The 17,658-nt window shown below is 49.9% G+C and overlaps 1 pseudogene; it reads right to left on the bottom strand.

Moving 5' to 3' along the window:
* LOC135537275 (hepatocyte growth factor-regulated tyrosine kinase substrate-like) overlaps window positions 1–17,658 on the bottom strand; it is a 52,409-nt pseudogene that overhangs the window by 30,710 nt on the left and 4,041 nt on the right.

Raw genomic sequence — 17,658 nt, forward strand, 5'->3', positions numbered from 1 at the left:
AATGAGCCAATGGCTGCGTTCCAGGTGGTCTTCAATGCAGTTGAGCTTCACTTCTCAGAATATTGATTTTTTTTATCATATCGTTGCGGTTCCAGGATTGATGGTTAACTTTGAAACAGTCCGACAGACGTTGTGAGATCTGCTCATCAGAGGGAGCACTGCTGCCGCCTCGCTCTCCAACCAACGGGGCATGAATCGAGGAGCAGCCTCACTGCAACCACAGACAACCTGGAACCCCACCGCGGTCAAGGAGGCAGGGAGAGACAAACGGGAGACAGCAGGTGGGCCTGGTAAGAATCTAATAACAAAGACGTGTTTTCTGTGTGTTCGAACGGGGGATTGGTGATCATTGGGAATCATTTTACCACGTCAAACTACACCCCCCCCCAACTCCCACGTTGTAGTTTATGGCATGTTAAACTGATCCCCATACATCGTCTCTATTGGGGGAGGATGAGACTGTCTGGGTCTGCACTTGAAATGAAACCCTACTCCCCATGTAGTGCACTACCATAGAGCTTTGGTGGTCACAGCCCAAAGTAGTGCACTACCATAGAGCTCTGGTGGTCACAGCCCAAAGTAGTGCACTACCATAGAGCTCTGGTGGTCACAGCCCAAAGTAGTGCACTACCATAGAGCTCTGGTGGTCACAGCCCAAAGTAGTGCACTACCATAGAGCTCTGGTGGTCACAGCCCAAAGTAGTGCACTACCATAGAGCTCTGGTGGTCACAGCCCAAAGTAGTGCACTACCATAGAGCTCTGGTGGTCACAGCCCAAAGTAGTGCACTACCATAGAGCTCTGGTGGTCACAGCCCAAAGTAGTGCACTACCATAGAGCTCTGGTGGTCACAGCCCAAAGTAGTGCACTACCATAGAGCTCTGGTGGTCACAGCCCAAAGTAGTGCACTACCATAGAGCTCTGGTGGTCACAGCCCAAAGTAGTGCACTACCATAGAGCTCTGGTGGTCACAGCCCAAAGTAGTGCACTACCATAGAGCTCTGGTGGTCACAGCCCAAAGTAGTGCACTACCATAGAGCTCTGGTGGTCACAGCCCAAAGTAGTGCACTATGTAGGGAATAGGGGTGCCATTTGGGACGTAAACACCTTGACCCTGGCTATCACCACCAGGGGTCGTCTCTCAGGCCATACATTCACTTACTGTTTCCTGGACCACTACCTGAGACTGCTGGGACAGGGGGCTGGTCAGGTACTCTGGGGGCAGCTCTGCCGGGCCTGGGGCCACGGACGGGTTGTCCCGACCGGTTTACCCCTTCAGCTTTCCTAGGCGGGGGAGAGAGGGAAGGGTGGCTGGTGAGGAGAGGGGTCAGAAGGGAGGTCAGGGGTCAGACACACAACTTGGTGAGTCAGAGGTTGTTGGACATGGACAATAAACTGGATGGATGGAAACCGACTGGGAACTGAGCAGCAGAATGGTATTTACAGTAGAAGATCACAAGTATCCATACAGATCACTAGTATCCATACAGATCACAGGTATCCATACAGATCACTGGTATCCATACAGATCACTGGTATCCATACAGATCACTGGTACCCATACAGATCACTGGTATCCATACAGATCACTGGTATCCATACAGATCACTGGTATCCATACAGATCACTCGTATCCATACAGATCACTCGTATCCATACAGATCACAGGTATCCATACAGATCACAGGTATCCATACAGATCACTGGTATCCATACAGATCACTGGTATCCATACAGATCACTGGTATCCATACAGATCACTGGTATCCATACAGATCACTGGTATCCATACAGATCACTGGTATCCATACAGATCACTGGTATCCATACAGATCACTGGTATCCATACAGATCACTGGTATCCATACAGATCACTGGTATCCATACAGATCACTGGTATCCATACAGATCACTGGTATCCATACAGATCACTGGTATCCATACAGATCACTGGTATCCATACAGATCACTGGTATCCATACAGATCACTGGTATCCATACAGATCACTGGTATCCATACAGATCACTCGTATCCATACAGATCACTGGTATCCATACAGATCACTCGTATCCATACAGATCACTCGTATCCATACAGATCACTCGTATCCATACAGATCACTCGTATCCATACAGATCACTCGTATCCATACAGATCACTCGTATCCATACAGATCACTCGTATCCATACAGATCACTCGTATCCATACAGATCACTCGTATCCATACAGATCACTCGTATCCATACAGATCACTCGTATCCATACAGATCACTCGTATCCATACAGATCACTCGTATCCATACAGATCACTCGTATCCATACAGATCACAAGTATCCATACAGATCACAAGTATCCATACAGATCACAAGTCGGCGGGACATTTTAAATACACAGGCTGATGAAATGCTCTATGAAATGGAATTGAGGGTGGTTTTGACTAACTCTCTCTCTCTCTAGCCAGGTAACTCACTCTCTCTAGTCCAGTAACTAACTCACTCTCGCTAACACTCTCGGTAACTCACCAACTCACTCTCGGTAACTCTCCCCCTCACTCTCGGTAACTCTCCCCCTCACTCTCGGTAACTCTCCCCCTCACTCTCGGTAACTCTCCCCCTCACTCTCGGTAACTCTCCCCCTCACTCCCGGTAACTCTCCCCCTCACTCCCGGTAACTCTCCCCCTCACTCCCGGTAACTCTCCCCCTCACTCCCGGTAACTCACTTGTTGAGCAGCTCGTGGCAGGGCTCACACACACGCACTTCCTTCTCGATGCCAAACTTGGGGATGGTGGAGTACTTGGAGGAACACTTCCCACAGAAGATCTGACCACAGGCCCTGCAGTGGTGCTGCAACAGGAGGGAGAGAATGTCAGACAGACCGAAGACAGACAGACAGACAGACAGGCAGGCAGACAGATCGGACCACAGGCCCTGCAGTGGTGCTGCAACAGGAGGGAGAGAATGTCAGACAGAGAAGACAGACAGACAGGCAGGCAGACAGATCGGACCACAGGCCCTGCAGTGGTGCTGCAACAGGAGGGAGAGAATGTCAGACAGACAGAAGACAGACAGGCAGGCAGACAGACAGATCTGACCACAGGCCCTGCAGTGGTGCTGCAACAGGAGGGAGAGAATGTCAGACAGACAGACAGACAGACAGACAGACAGGCAGACAGACAGGCAGACAGACAGATCTGACCACAGGCCCTGCAGTGGTGCTGCAACAGGAGGGAGAGAATGTCAGACAGACAGACAGACAGACAGACAGACAGGCAGGCAGGCAGACAGATCGGACCACAGGCCCTGCAGTGGTGCTGCAACAGGAGGGAGAGAATGTCAGACAGAGAAGACAGACAGACAGACAGACAGGCAGGCAGACAGATCGGACCACAGGCCCTGCAGTGGTGCTGCAACAGGAGGGAGAGAATGTCAGACAGACAGAAGACAGACAGGCAGGCAGACAGACAGATCTGACCACAGGCCCTGCAGTGGTGCTGCAACAGGAGGGAGAGAATGTCAGACAGACAGACAGACAGACAGACAGACAGATCTGACCACAGGCCCTGCAGTGGTGCTGCAACAGGAGGGAGAGAATGTCAATAGACCATAACATCTACAAAGTCATATCATTCTCTCCTTTTTACTTACACAATGTGTTACTGGAGGAGGAAGGAAAGAACACATTTCCACACAAACCACTGCTGCTGGTCTGTCCGCCAGTCCGTCCTCATCCCGCCAGTCCGTCCTCCCCCTCCCTCCCTCCAGTCCGTCCTCCCCTCCCTCCCTCCAGTCCGTCCTCCCCTCCCTCCCTCCCTCCAGTCCGTCCTCCCCTCCCTCCCTCCAGTTCGTCCTCCCTCCCGTCCGTCCTCCCTCCCCTCCCTCCCTCCCTCCCTCCCTCCAGTCCGTCCTCCCTCCCGTCCGTCCGTCCTCCCGTCCGTCCGTCCCTCCCGCCCTCCCTCCGTCCTCCCCCTCCCGCCAGTCCGTCCGTCCTCCCCTCCCGCCAGTCCGTCCGTCCTCCCCTCCCGCCAGTCCGTCCGTCCTCCCCTCCCGCCAGTCCGTCCGTCCTCCCCTCCCGCCAGTCCGTCCGTCCTCCCCTCCCGCCAGTCCGTCCGTCCTCCCCTCCCGCCAGTCCGTCCGTCCTCCCCTCCCGCCAGTCCGTCCGTCCTCCCCTCCCGCCAGTCCGTCCGTCCTCCCCTCCCGCCAGTCCGTCCTCTGCCATTCTGCCAGTCTGCCATGCTACCTTACCTTCCTAGTCATCACTCCAAACTGAACCCGGCATCGATGACACTCCTCAGCATCCACCCAATCTGGAGCCTGGACACACAGAGAGAGAGAGACATTAGAGGCAGCGATGACACTCCTCCACATCCACCCAATCTGGAGCCTGGACACACAGAGAGAGAGAGAGAGAGACATTTGAGGTCCTCCTAAGAAGCTGAGAACATTCAGTACTAAGGAGTATCGAACCAGAACAACATCAGTGAGAGGAAGACTCTTACTCTCTCTGCAGCGAACATGGCGTCACTCTCCTTGAACTCTGGAAACACGTGACCTGGAACAACAGGAGATACAAGATGTCCAACAATACAGGATAAAGCTTTTTTTTTTAATACAAGATCAATATTTACTGTGACACTACTCTATTCTGTTTTACTGTGTGTTAGTGACTGTGTCTGAATCCCAGATCATAGCTGACCTCCAGACCCCAAGGAAAACCTGAGGACACCTGAGAGGAAGTGATGACAGCTGCCACCATGTTTCCTCCACCGAGCCAATCTTCTCAGGTCTTCAGGAGTGTCTAGGGGGCTAGGGGCTGATCTGGGATCTGACTTACCCTCCACCTTCTCAGGTCTTCAGGAGTGTCTAGGGGGCTAGGGGCTGATCTGGGATCTGACTTACCCTCCACCTTCTCAGGTCTTCAGGAGTGTCCAGGGGGCTAGGGGCTGATCTGGGATCTGACTTACCCTCCACCTTCTCAGGTCTTCAGGAGTGTCCAGGGGGCTAGGGGCTGATCTGGGATCTGACTTACCCTCCACCTTCTCAGGTCTTCAGGAGTGTCCAGGGGGCTAGGGGCTGATCTGGGATCTGACTTACCCTCCACCTTCATGATCTGGTACGTGTCCTGAACCACCTTGTATTTGGGCTCGTTGCGGAAGGCGTGGGCCCAGGCCTGGATCAGGTAAAGGATCTTATTCCTCACGTTGGGCTCCGTCTGTTTCAAGGGGCAATACATCACCACTCACTGAGTTAGTCACAGTACAGGTACACTGTAGTACATCACCACTCACTGAGTCACAGTCACAGATACACTGTAGTACATCACCACTCACTGAGTCACAGATACACTGTAGTACATCACCACTCACTGAGTTAGTCACAGTACAGATACACTGTAGTACATCACCACTCACTGAGTTACTGTCACAGTACAGATACACTGTAGTACATCACCACTCACTGAGTTAGTCACAGTAGAGGTACACTGTAGTACATCACCACTCACTGAGTTACAGTCACAGATACACTGTAGTACATCACCACTCACTGAGTCACAGTCACAGATACACTGTAGTACATCACCACTCACTGAGTTACAGTCACAGATACACTGTAGTACATCACCACTCACTGAGTTAGTCACAGTACAGGTACACTGTAGTACATCACCACTCACTGAGTTAGTCACAGTAGAGGTACACTGTAGTACATCACCACTCACTGAGTTACTGTCACAGTACAGATACACTGTAGTACATCACCACTCACTGAGTTAGTCACAGTACAGATACACTGTAGTACATCACCACTCACTGAGTTAGTCACAGTAGAGGTACACTGTAGTACATCACCACTCACTGAGTCACAGATACACTGTAGTACATCACCACTCACTGAGTTACAGTCATAGATACACTGTAGTACATCACCACTCACTGAGTTAGTCACAGTACAGGTACACTGTAGTACATCACCACTCACTGAGTTAGTCACAGTAGAGGTACACTGTAGTACATCACCACTCACTGAGTTACTGTCACAGTACAGATACACTGTAGTACATCACCACTCACTGAGTTAGTCACAGTACAGATACACTGTAGTACATCACCACTCACTGAGTTAGTCACAGTAGAGGTACACTGTAGTACATCACCACTCACTGAGTTACTGTCACAGTACAGATACACTGTAGTACATCACCACTCACTGAGTTAGTCACAGTACAGATACACTGTAGTACATCACCACTCACTGAGTTACAGTCACAGATACACTGTAGTACATCACCACTCACTGAGTTAGTCACAGTACAGGTACACTGTAGTACATCACCACTCACTGAGTCACAGATACACTGTAGTACATCACCACTCACTGAGTCACAGTACAGATACACTGTAGTAGATCACCACTCACTGAGTCACAGATACACTGTAGTACATCACCACTCACTGAGTTACAGTCACAGATACACTGTAGTACATCACCACTCACTGAGTCACAGTCACAGATACACTGTAGTACATCACCACTCACTGAGTTACAGTCACAGATAGATACACTGTAGTACATCACCACTCACTGAGTCACAGATACACTGTAGTACATCACCACTCACTGAGTCACAGATACACTGTAGTACATCACCACTCACTGAGTTACAGTCACAGATACACTGTAGTACATCACCACTCACTGAGTTAGTCACAGTACAGGTACACTGTAGTACATCACCACTCACTGAGTCACAGATACACTGTAGTACATCACCACTCACTGAGTCACAGATACACTGTAGTACATCACCACTCACTGAGTCACAGATACACTGTAGTACATCACCACTCACTGAGTCACAGATACACTGTAGTACATCACCACTCACTGAGTCACAGATACACTGTAGTACATCACCACTCACTGAGTCACAGTCACAGATACACTGTAGTAGATCACCACTCACTGAGTCACAGATACACTGTAGTAGATCACCACTCACTGAGTCACAGATACACTGTAGTACATCACCACTCACTGAGTTAGTCACAGTACAGATACACTGTAGTACATCACCACTCAATGAGTCACAGTCACAGATACACTGTAGTACTCAGTGAGTGGTTGTGTACAACTTCACAAGAACAACTTTTATAGACAGATAAACTGCATTTAAAAACACTACTCTATATTAAGTGCAAAAAAAAACAAAAAAACTGGGCACCTCAGTTCCCTGACAAACACAACACTTCCTTCTTCCAGAATAGAAGATAATACTAGGCTATACTATAATAATAATAATATGATATGAATACACCTAGACTGAAACAAGGTTCTAACTTAGGTAGAGACTTGTTTTACCAGACCAACAAGCCTCTAGAGAAATCCTTCCAACTAAAAGGTTTCCTTCAGTCCTTTCCCCCCTAAATAATCCCATTCCAGACGTCCCTTCAGAGACTAAATGTTCAGAGTGTTGTCTTGCTGTGTTCTCTCACAGAGAGTAGAGACTTGTTTTACCAGACCAACAAGCCTCTAGAGAAATCCTTCCAACTAAAAGGTTTCCTTCAGTCCTTTCCCCCCTAAATAATCCCATTCCAGACGTCACTTCAGAGACTAAATGTTCAGAGTGTTGTTCAGAGTGTTGTCTTGCTGTGTTCTCTCACAGAGAGTAGAGACTTGTTTTACCAGACCAACAAGCCTCTAGAGAAATCCTTCCAACTAAAAGGTTTCCTTCAGTCCTTTCCCCCCTAAATAATCCCATTCCAGACGTCACTTCAGAGACTAAATGTTCAGAGTGTTGTTCAGAGTGTTGTCTTGCTGTGTTCTCTCACAGAGAGTAGAGACTTGTGCTGGGAAGTCCCTCAGTCGGTCTGACCCGAATCAGCGTGTGACCAAGCTATGACATCACCGTCAGGAAGTCAACAGAAGGTCACCTGACAAGGGTGGGGAGCCAATCAAAAGACTGCAATGTCATGCTGTATAGTGTATCCAAATGAACTGTTCAAGAGGGTGCACTCGTAACATACCATTCACAATCAGATAGATATGCGTTGTGTAGAACGGATATAACTGTCAGGTAGAATAGGGGCGGCAGCGTAGCCTATTGGTTAGAGCGTTGGACTAGTAACCAAAAGGTTGTGAGTTCGAATCCCCGAGCTGCCTCTAGGCAATCATTGAAAATAAGAATTTGTTCTTAACTGACTTGCCTATAATGGTTAAAAATAGATATTTTATTAATACAACTGAAATCAGTCTATCTTATTCTGAACATTGCAGATAGAAATGCATTGTGTAGAACATACAATTGACAGTCTTGTAAGGAATCGTGTCAACTCCACTCATTAGGCTACATTTCTATGTGGAAAACTGAATGGCCAGCTCCCAGGTTGTCAGAATACAGGGTTCAAATACTATTTGAAAATCATTTTAAAGACTTGATCAAGGCTTGATTTCGCTCACCTGGAGCAATGCAACCAATAGAATAGTCTGAAAACGGTAAACCCTGCAGATTCTGGCACTCCAGACAGGTTTAAGCAAAACACCAGAAATGTTTGAAAGACTTCGAACCCTATTTGAACCCAGGTCTGCAGTTCACTACAGCACCAGTGGGTGATTATGAGGCTAAGACGCAGGGTGAAAAGGTCATAAGGATTGGAGTCAGCAGCACCAGGCTTAGACATATCCCCCAGACAGATCACACTGTGTGTGTAAAAACTAGTACAAACTGTAGCTGGACATGAAGCCGATTTCAGGAGTAGAGGGACCACGAATGCGTCTGCTATCTAGACACGGTGGAGAAATCAGAGCAGAGGGAGAGGTGTCCGCTGTGTTATTACAGCCGTTCTGGTGTGCTGTGATCGCCATGGTTACGTCCCAAACCGCACACTATTCCCTACATAGTGCACTACTTTATACCAGAGTCCTATGCGGGCCCTGGTCAAAAGTAGCGCACTAGGAAACAGGGTGTAATTTGGGAGGCAAGCCCATGTCAGCTGACTGGGTCACAGCCTCGTCTTAGCTTCCCTCCTTTACCCAACTCAACCACAAGAGCTACGGAGATAGAGAGGGCATTCCTTCCACAAGGAGCACCCTGGGCTGAAGTTTCCTCTAGGTTCAGATCTAGGGTCAGTTTCCCCTCCCCCACTGCAAACCTTAACCATTAGTGAGGCGGGGGGACAAAACTGACCCAAGATCAGTGTCTAAGGAGAACTTCCCCCTCGTCCAGAAGAAACCCTCACGTGATTGGATCAGTACTTCAGTGCTCCAGCCTGACACTCCCAGTTTCTACACTGAGATCACAATAAGTTGTATCTCGTAAAACTGACAGTCGACATAAACACCAAGACATTCCTTTTCTGACCTAAATTGAAATGCTAACATTTATTATTCTAATGTATAGTTTGATTCCTGTCCCTTCATCCTCTTGGCTCACCACAAACACAAATGTTCCTGTCCCTTCATCCTCTTGGCTCACCACAAACACAACTGTTCCTGTCCCTTCATCCTCTTGGCTCACCACACACATTAATGGTCCTGTCCCTTCATCCTCTTGGCTCACCACAAACATTAATGGTCCTGTCCCTTCATCCTCTTGGCTCACCACAAACATCACTGTTCCTGTCCCTTCATCCTCTTGGCTCACCACAAACATTAATGGTCCTGTCCCTTCATTCTCTTGGCTCACCACAAACACAACTGTTCCTGTCCCTTCATCCTCTTGGCTCACCACAAACATCACTGTTCCTGTCCCTTCATCCTCTTGGCTCACCACAAACATTAATGTTCCTGTCCCTTCATTCTCTTGGCTCACCACAAACACAACTGTTCCTGTCCCTTCATCCTCTTGGCTCACCACAAACATTAACTGGCCCTATGAGAGCTGTCTGAATGGAAGTAACCCAAGGAGGAGATTGTTGGGATGTAGGCCTGTAGAAGACCAGCAGACCAGTCCACTCTAGACTAACACTCCTATACAACAAGGAGGAGATTGATGGATGTAGGCCTGTAGAAGACCAGCAGACCAGTCCACTCTAGAGTAACACTCCTATACAACAAGGAGGAGATTGATGGGATGTAGGCCTGTAGAAGACCAGCAGACCAGTCCACTCTAGAGTAACACTCCTATACAACAAGGAGGAGATTGATGGGATGTAGGCCTGTAGAAGACCAGCAGACCAGTCCACTCTAGAGTAACACTCCTATACAACAAGGAGGAGATTGATGGATGTAGGCCTGTAGAAGACCAGCAGACCAGTCCACTCTAGAGTAACACTCCTATACAACAAGGAGGAGATTGATGGGATGTAGGCCTGTAGAAGACCAGCAGACCAGTCCACTCTAGAGTAACACTCCTATACAACAAGGAGGAGATTGATGGATGTAGGCCTGTAGAAGACCAGCAGACCAGTCCACTCTAGAGTAACACTCCTATACAACAAGGAGGAGATTGATGGGATGTAGGCCTGTAGAAGACCAGCAGACCAGTCCAATCTAGAGTAACACTCCTATACAACAAGGAGGAGATTGATGGGATGTAGGCCTGTAGAAGACCAGCAGACCAGTCCACTCTAGAGTAACACTCCTATACAACAAGGAGGAGATTGATGGGATGTAGGCCTGTAGAAGACCACAGCAGCCCAGTCCACTCTAGAGTAACACTCCTATACAACAAGGAGGAGATTGATGGATGTAGGCCTGTAGAAGACCAGCAGACCAGTCCACTCTAGAGTAACACTCCTATACAACAAGGAGGAGATTGATGGGATGTAGGCCTGTAGAAGACCAGAGCAGACCAGTCCACTCTAGAGTAACACTCCTATACAACAAGGAGGAGATTGATGGGATGTAGACCTGTAGAAGACCACAGCAGACCAGTCCACTCTAGAGTAACACTCCTATACAACAAGGAGGAGATTGATGGGATGTAGGCCTGTAGAAGACCAGAGCAGACCAGTCCACTCTAGAGTAACACTCCTATACAACAAGGAGGAGATTGATGGGATGTAGGCCTGTAGAAGACCAGCAGACCAGTCCACTCTAGAGTAACACTCCTATACAACAAGGAGGAGATTGATGGGATGTAGGCCTGTAGAAGACCAGCAGACCAGTCCACTCTAGAGTAACACTCCTATACAACAAGGAGGAGATTGATGGGATGTAGACCTGTAGAAGACCACAGCAGACCAGTCCACTCTAGAGTAACACTCCTATACAACAAGGAGGAGATTGATGGGATGTAGGCCTGTAGAAGACCACAGCAGACCAGTCCACTCTAGAGTAACACTCCTATACAACAAGGAGGAGATTGATGGGATGTAGACCTGTAGAAGACCACAGCAGACCAGTCCACTCTAGAGTAACACTCCTATACAACAAGGAGGAGATTGATGGGATGTAGGCCTGTAGAAGACCACAGCAGACCAGTCCACTCTAGAGTAACACTCCTATACAACAAGGAGGAGATTGATGGGATGTAGGCCTGTAGAAGACCACAGCAGACCAGTCCACTCTAGAGTAACACTCCTATACAACAAGGAGGAGATTGATGGGATGTAGGCCTGTAGAAGACCACAGCAGACCAGTCCACTCTAGAGTAACACTCCTATACAACAAGGAGGAGATTGATGGGATGTAGGCCTGTAGAAGACCACAGCAGACCAGTCCACTCTAGAGTAACACTCCTATACAACAAGGAAGAGATTGATGGGATGTAGGCCTGGAGAAGACCAGTCCACTCTAGAGTAACACTCCTATACAACAAGGAGGAGATTGATGGGATGTAGGCCTGTAGAAGACCAGCAGACCAGTCCACTCTAGAGTAACACTCCTATACAACAAGGAGGAGATTGATGGGATGTAGGCCTGTAGAAGACCACAGCAGACCAGTCCACTCTAGAGTAACACTCCTATACAACAAGGAGGAGATTGATGGGATGTAGGCCTGTAGAAGACCAGCAGACCAGTCCACTCTAGAGTAACACTCCTATACAACAAGGAGGAGATTGATGGGATGTAGGCCTGTAGAAGACCAGCAGACCAGTCCACTCTAGAGTAACACTCCTATACAACAAGGAGGAGATTGATGGGATGTAGGCCTGTAGAAGACCAGCAGACCAGTCCACTCTAGAGTAACACTCCTATACAACAAGGAGGAGATTGATGGGATGTAGGCCTGGAGAAGACCAGAACAGACCAGTCCACTCTAGAGTAACACTCCTATACAACAAGGAGGAGATTGATGGATGTAGGCCTGTAGAAGACCACAGCAGACCAGTCCACTCTAGAGTAACACTCCTATACAACAAGGAGGAGATTGGTGGGATGTAGACCTGTAGAAGACCAGCAGACCAGTCCACTCTAGAGTAACACTCCTATACAACAAGGAGGAGATTGATGGGATGTAGGCCTGTAGAAGACCAGCAGACCAGTCCACTCTAGAGTAACACTCCTATACAACAAGGAGGAGATTGATGGGATGTAGGCCTGTAGAAGACCAGCAGACCAGTCCACTCTAGAGTAACACTCCTATACAACAAGGAGGAGATTGATGGGATGTAGACCTGTAGAAGACCACAGCAGACCAGTCCACTCTAGAGTAACACTCCTATACAACAAGGAGGAGATTGATGGGATGTAGGCCTGTAGAAGACCAGCAGACCAGTCCACTCTAGAGTAACACTCCTATACAACAAGGAGGAGATTGATGGGATGTAGGCCTGTAGAAGACCACAGCAGACCAGTCCACTCTAGAGTAACACTCCTATACAACAAGGAGGAGATTGATGGGATGTAGACCTGTAGAAGACCAGCAGACCAGTCCACTCTAGAGTAACACTCCTATACAACAAGGAGGAGATTGATGGGATGTAGACCTGTAGAAGACCAGCAGACCAGTCCACTCTAGAGTAACACTCCTATACAACAAGGAGGAGATTGATGGGATGTAGGCCTGGAGAAGACCAGCAGACCAGTCCACTCTAGAGTAACACTCCTATACAACAAGGAGGAGATTGATGGGATGTAGGCCTGTAGAAGACCAGCAGACCAGTCCACTCTAGAGTAGCACTCCTATACAACAAGGAGGAGATTGATGGGATGTAGGCCTGTAGAAGACCAGCAGACCAGTCCACTCTAGAGTAACACTCCTATACAACAAGGAGGAGATTGATGGGATGTAGGCCTGTAGAAGACCAGAGCAGACCAGTCCACTCTAGAGTAACACTCCTATACAACAAGGAGGAGATTGATGGGATGTAGGCCTGTAGAAGACCAGCAGACCAGTCCACTCTAGAGTAACACTCCTATACAACAAGGAGGAGATTGATGGGATGTAGGCCTGTAGAAGACCAGAGCAGACCAGTCCACTCTAGAGTAACACTCCTATACAACAAGGAGGAGATTGATGGGATGTAGGCCTGTAGAAGACCACAGCAGACCAGTCCACTCTAGAGTAACACTCCTATACAACAAGGAGGAGATTGATGGGATGTAGGCCTGTAGAAGACCAGCAGACCAGTCCACTCTATAGTAACACTCCTATACAACAAGGAGGAGATTGATGGGATGTAGGCCTGTAGAAGACCACAGCAGACCAGTCCACTCTAGAGTAACACTCCTATACAACAAGGAGGAGATTGATGGGATGTAGGCCTGTAGAAGACCAGAGCAGACCAGTCCACTCTAGAGTAACACTCCTATACAACAAGGAGGAGATTGATGGGATGTAGGCCTGGAGAAGACCAGCAGACCAGTCCACTCTAGAGTAACACTCCTATACAACAAGGAGGAGATTGATGGGATGTAGACCTGTAGAAGACCAGCAGACCAGTCCACTCTAGAGTAACACTCCTATACAACAAGGAGGAGATTGATGGGATGTAGACCTGTAGAAGACCAGCAGACCAGTCCACTCTAGAGTAACACTCCTATACAACAAGGAGGAGATTGATGGGATGTAGACCTGTAGAAGACCACAGCAGACCAGTCCACTCTAGAGTAACACTCCTATACAACAAGGAGGAGATTGATGGGATGTAGACCTGTAGAAGACCACAGCAGACCAGTCCACTCTAGAGTAACACTCCTATACAACAAGGAGGAGATTGATGGGATGTAGACCTGTAGAAGACCAGCAGACCAGTCCACTCTAGAGTAACACTCCTATACAACAAGGAGGAGATTGATGGGATGTAGGCCTGTAGAAGACCAGCAGACCAGTCCACTCTAGAGTAACACTCCTATACAACAAGGAGGAGATTGATGGGATGTAGGCCTGTAGAAGACCACAGCAGACCAGTCCACTCTAGAGTAACACTCCTATACAACAAGGAGGAGATTGATGGGATGTAGGCCTGTAGAAGACCAGCAGACCAGTCCACTCTAGAGTAACACTCCTATACAACAAGGAGGAGATTGATGGGATGTAGGCCTGTAGAAGACCAGAACAGACCAGTCCACTCTAGAGTAACACTCCTATACAACAAGGAGGAGATTGATGGGATGTAGGCCTGTAGAAGACCAGCAGACCAGTCCACTCTAGAGTAACACTCCTATACAACAAGGAGGAGATTGATGGGATGTAGGCCTGTAGAAGACCAGCAGACCAGTCCACTCTAGAGTAACACTCCTATACAACAAGGAGGAGATTGATGGGATGTAGGCCTGTAGAAGACCACAGCAGACCAGTCCACTCTAGAGTAACACTCCTATACAACAAGGAGGAGATTGATGGGATGTAGACCTGTAGAAGACCACAGCAGACCAGTCCACTCTAGAGTAACACTCCTATACAACAAGGAGGAGATTGGTGGGATGTAGGCCTGTAGAAGACCACAGCAGACCAGTCCACTCTAGAGTAACACTCCTATACAACAAGGAGGAGATTGATGGGATGTAGACCTGTAGAAGACCACAGCAGACCAGTCCACTCTAGAGTAACACTCCTATACAACAAGGAGGAGATTGATGGGATGTAGACCTGTAGAAGACCACAGCAGACCAGTCCACTCTAGAGTAACACTCCTATACAACAAGGAGGAGATTGATGGGATGTAGACCTGTAGAAGACCACAGCAGACCAGTCCACTCTAGAGTAACACTCCTATACAACAAGGAGTGGAGGTAAGGGTGAGGACGTGACTCCATCACTTGTTTTAAGGAATGACCCATCAGAATGGAGTCCTCCAGGTCTCAATGGAGCGTCCCTGGAGTAGAACTGACAAGTGGAGAGTGGGAGGGGGAGAGAGAGAAACATCTGAGTAACCTGCTTTAAATTATTTGGCTTCAGTTGGTTTCAATTAAAACTTTTGGTTTAAGAGACTCTTGATGTTGACCTGTGAGCCTTTGTGCCCCACCTGGGAAATAATGTAAGTGAAATCAAATCAAATTTATTTATATAGCCCTTCGTACATCAGCTGATATCTCAAAGTGCTGTACAGAAACCCAGCCTAAAACCCCAAACAGCAAACAATGCAGGCGTAGAAGCACGGTGGCTAGGAAAAACTCCCTAGAAAAGCCTAAACCTAGGAAGAAACCTAGAGAGGAACCAGGCTATGAGGGGTGGCCAGTCCTCTTCTGGCTGTGCTGGGTAGAGATTATAACAGAACATGGCCAAGATGTTCAAATGTTCATAGATGACCAGCATGGTCAAATAATAATAATCACAGTAGTTGTCGAGGGTGCAGCAAGTCAGCACCTCAGGAGGAAATGTCAGTTGGCTTTTCATAGCCGATCATTCAGAGTATCTCTCTGCTATGATGCTAAGAAAGATGACGCATGGCAGGGATGAAAGGAAGGTGTAGAGGGGCTGAAGGAGGGGTACAGGGGCTGAAGGAGGGGTACAGGGGCTGAAGGAGGGGTACAGGGGCTGAAGAAGGGGTACAGAGGCTGAAGGAGGGGTACAGAGGCTGAAGGAGGGGTACAGGGGCTGAAGGAGGGGTACAGGGGCTGAAGGAGGGGTACAGGGGCTGAAGGAGGGGTACAGGGGCTGAAGGGGTGGTGTAGAGAGGCTGAAGGAGGGGTAGAGGGGCTGAAGGAGGGGTAGAGGGGCTGAAGGAGGGGTAGAGGGGCTGAAGGGGTGGTGTAGAGAGGCTGAAGGAGGGGTAGAGGGGCAGAAGGAGGGGTAGAGGGGCTGAAGGAGGGGTACAGGGGCTGAAGGAGGGGTACAGAGGCTGAAGGAGGGGTAGAGGGGCAGAAGGAGGGGTACAGGGGCTGAAGGAGGGGTACAGGGGCTGAAGGAGGGGGTAGAGGGGCTGAAGGGGTGGTGTAGAGAGGCTGAAGGAGGGGTAGAGGGGCTGAAGGAGGGGTAGAGGGGCAGAAGGAGGGGTAGAGGGGCTGAAGGGGTGGTGTAGAGAGGCTGAAGGAGGGGTAGAGGGGCAGAAGGAGGGGTAGAGGGGCTGAAGGAGGGGTAGAGGGGCTGAAGGAGGGGTAGAGGGGCTGAAGAAGGGGGTACAGGGGCTGAAGGAAGGGTACAGGGGCTGAAGGAGGGGTACAGGGGCTGAAGGAGGGGTACAGAGGCTGAAGGAGGGGTACAGAGGCTGAAGGAGGGGTACAGGGGCTGAAGGAGGGGTACAGGGGCTGAAGGAGGGGTACAGGGGCTGAAGGAGGGGGTAGAGGGGCTGAAGGAGGGGTACAGAGGCTGAAGGAGGGGTACAGGGGCTGAAGGAGGGGTAGAGGGGCTGAAGGGGTGGTGTAGAGAGGCTGAAGGAGGGGTAGAGGGGCTGAAGGAGGGGGTAGAGGGGCTGAAGGAGGGGTACAGAGGCTGAAGGAGGGGTAGAGGGGCTGAAGGAGGGGTACAGGGGCTGAAGGAGGGGTAGAGGGGCTGAAGGAGGGGTAGAGGGGCTGAAGGAGGGGTACAGGGGCTGAAGGAGGGGTACAGAGGCTGAAGGAGGGTAGAGGGGCAGAAGGAGGGGTACAGGGGCTGAAGGAGGGGTACAGGGGCTGAAGGAGGGGTACAGGGGCTGAAGGAGGGGTACAGGGGCTGAAGGGGTGGTGTAGAGAGGCTGAAGGAGGGGTAGAGGGGCTGAAGGAGGGGTAGAGGGGCTGAAGGAGGGGTACAGGGGCTGAAGGAGGGGTACAGGGGCTGAAGGAGGGGTACAGAGGCTGAAGGAGGGGTAGAGGGGCAGAAGGAGGGGTACAGGGGGCTGAAGGAGGGGTACAGGGGCTGAAGGAGGGGTACAGGGGCTGAAGGAGGGGTACAGGGGCTGAAGGAGGGGTAGAGGGGCTGAAGGAGGGTAGAGGGGCTGAAGGAGGGGGTAGAGGGGCTGAAGGAGGGGGTAGAGGGGCTGAAGGAGGGGGTAGAGGGGCTGAAGGAGGGGTAGAGGGGCTGAAGGAGGGGTAGAGGGGCTGAAGGAGGGGTAGAGGGGCTGAAGGAGGGGGTAGAGGGGCTGAAGGAGGGGGTAGAGGGGCTGAAGGAGGGGTACAGGGGCTGAAGGAGGGGGTACAGGGGCTGAAGGAGGGGGTACAGGGGCTGAAGGAGGGGGTACAGGGGCTGAAGGAGGGGGTACAGGGGCTGAAGGAGGGTACAGGGGCTGAAGGAGGGGTACAGGGGCTGAAGGAGGGGGTACAGGGGCTGAAGGATTGGTACAGGGGCTGAAGGAGTGGTACAGGGGCTGAAGGAGGGGTACAGGGGCTGAAGGGGTGGTGTAGAGGGGCTGAAGAAGG

The sequence above is a fragment of the Oncorhynchus masou genome, unplaced genomic scaffold, assembly GCF_036934945.1.
Source record: "Oncorhynchus masou masou isolate Uvic2021 unplaced genomic scaffold, UVic_Omas_1.1 unplaced_scaffold_739, whole genome shotgun sequence".
In the NCBI taxonomy this organism is placed as follows: domain Eukaryota; kingdom Metazoa; phylum Chordata; class Actinopteri; order Salmoniformes; family Salmonidae; genus Oncorhynchus; species Oncorhynchus masou.